Source organism: Penaeus monodon, chromosome 23 (assembly GCF_015228065.2).
Source record: "Penaeus monodon isolate SGIC_2016 chromosome 23, NSTDA_Pmon_1, whole genome shotgun sequence".
NCBI classification, from domain to species: Eukaryota; Metazoa; Arthropoda; class Malacostraca; order Decapoda; family Penaeidae; genus Penaeus; species Penaeus monodon.
In genome coordinates this window covers 35,640,331-35,643,295 of record NC_051408.1, presented here as the reverse complement: position 1 = coordinate 35,643,295, position 2,965 = coordinate 35,640,331, and positions in this window count along the sequence as shown.

Here is a 2,965-nt window from a genome sequence, read left to right as displayed (position 1 = left end):
TAGTTGTTAAATGATAAAAAGACATGAGTATTTTAACAGCATTTTGATATCTTACCAGCATTGTTACCATTATTTTTATTTTTTTTACAATTTTTGGTTTTGGACGTCACTACCCATAAAGTAATCAGTACATGGGATCGACTGATTGGTTAATTCCAAGACAGAAGTCATGTATGATATAGATACAAACAAGGCAGGCATATACTAACATATTGCATTTCAGTCAGTCAGTCAGAACATTATTTTGCCCGAGTTATGCCAACCAAAATGCCTTGCATATTGAAGTTCACCGAAAGTATAATAGATGCCCAATAACCCTACTGAAAATTTGTCTCTAGAAATTACAGTGCTCGTGTAGACTTCCCTGGCACCAGTCTTGGCTGTTATTTGCCAGAAAATAGGTGGTATTGATCTTTACCAAAGTGCATAGGCATGGAGGCCACGCCTATTACTTGACAACACTGTTTCTCTTGATTTGTAATATTGATTAACTTCGTTGTTTGCATTGTACTAAGGAAATACAAATGAAAAATACCTTATAATATGTCAGTATGTTGAATCCATGCAGGTTATCATATTCGGAGGGATATGTATAAGGCATTGACAAATTTTCCTTACAGGAGTGGTAGTAATTGCCATCTCAACAGCTTAGTTCCTAATTTTAGAGGATATTAAGGTTTCTAAAGAATTTTAGGATAATTTTACATTACTTTGTTCTGAATAGTTTGCACTGCCAATACTGACAATATTGGTGCTAATGGAATGCTTATGATGTGAACAATTCATATAAAATCACAAATTAGTCATATATTTGTCATATAATGTACAATATATGAGCACATACATTGTGCTTGTCATATTTTACATAGGTTGCATCCTTTATAAACAATAATTGATTGCATTTCTAAGTCTGGAATACTTTTAGAAATAATTTAGACATTCTTATATTTTAAGAATTATAAAAAAAATGGCATTTTCATATGAAAGCTGGATATTGTTGTTTTTGCATATTCTGTAACTTTCTATCTTGAATGATTCCTAAATGAATAAACTATTAAAATGAGTCAGCCATAGCTGCAACCCCTATGATAAATTGATCTAAAGTGATGGTTCCGTGTTAGCATTACAGCTGCCAGTGCTGCTAATAATTGTCTTTTTAGTGTTTAGGTAATTTCCTTTTTCCTATAGTTTTTAAGTGAAAAAAGGAATGATAGCAAGTTGTAAGCTAACAAAGAAAGCAATATATACTGAGTATGAAGAATTGCTAGGTAGATTATTGATAGCCATTTGCTTGGTTTTATATTGAATAGTAGTCTCACATATCATACCATACTTAGTATTATTATCACATTACCTTATAAATGCTTGTGGAATAATATTGTTCATTTCCATGTTGAAAATTTAGATAATGTCAAATTGAATTATATTTTTTCATACTTCATATTGCAGTATATACAGATTAGTAAGGGCATGCATGGATGTAGGTGATGTGTTAGAATAATTATAGGCCTCATTATGTAATGTCATTATTGTATAACCATAGATTCATCAGGTATTTAAGTCTTTGGCCATGCCTGCTACACTGACTGCTGTCCCTTTGTTGAAGGTTAAAGTCCTTGGTAACATTGACTTCTATAAATTTAATTGCTTTTCAGTGCTAAGTAAATGATGTAAAAGAGAAAATTTGGGATAAAAGATAGAAAAGAAAACTAATAGAAACATAGAGGAAAGATGGGAGGGACAATTTTTCACCCCCTCTTGGGTCCTTGTTCAAGCTCCCCCCCCCCCCCCAGAGATGCCATTAAGTCCATTTATCTTTTATATTTAGAAAGAAATATATATTTATCTAAGTTTATACTAGTAAATGATTTTTTTTTATCAATCCTAAAAAATATAGGGGTCCCCTAATGGTACCTAACCCCAAATCTCTAGCTACACCACTGAAGCAAACTTAGCAAAATACACATAACCTAATATAGGATGAAACAAGATGATCAACTGTAATTTACATTTCTTATATTGTGATGAGTAATTTAAGATCTTTTAGCAATGTATATTGCCAGGATGGTAGGTAATCTGTTGTTGGAAACTTGGGTCATCACTTACCACAGATAACCTTGTGAACTCACCAAATGTTCTTGTTAATTTCCAGAATGGATACCGAGTCTAAAAATCTTTCAGTAGAAGTAAGTTTCATTAGTTTGGGTGAAGGCAGTACAGGTTTACAATCAATTTTCTGGCATAAGTAAGACCTATAGGGGCCCAGAAAATTAATTTTCATGGATGACTGATGTAATCGGTAAGGAGGCACCAAAGTCTAAGTTGATTAATTTAAGATTTTTAAAAAATAAGCTCAAAGTTTCTGAACTATTCAGGATTATGAATATAAAATGATTCGCAGATGAAATAGGTGGAGAATAAGGGGATGTTGGATGGAAACAGAGAGGTAGAAGTTGAGGCTAGGGATAATACTCAGCATGTAACTAATCCATTGCCATGCACCACACCCAGTGCTTCACTATGTCCTTCCTCCTGCATCTGTCTTCGAGTTTTCCTGGCCCTCACACATGCAGATTGCCTTTATTTGGCTCTTCTTTGACTTCATCTCAGTCAACCATTTCAACACAGCTGAATTAACCTATCAGTAAAGACTTTTTCAGCTGTATCTTCCCTGTTTTCATCAGTCATTATTCGGACCTTAAAACATCTTCACAGTTTCTGAGTTTTAATAATGAACATTAGTTAGGTCTTCTTCAAATGTTCATCCATTCCTGATATAATAAGAATGCAGAAAAGAGAGTGAGGAATGTCTTGTTAGAGCCTGAAAGTAGCAGATGTAGCAGATAGTGCCACCAAACAGTAATGGCAGGCCCATGCAGGGAACACCGGGAACTTTGGAATTGTTGTTATTGAAGTTAGTGCCAGAAAACCAATTGCTCTGAGCACCTGATAGCCAGAAAACTGA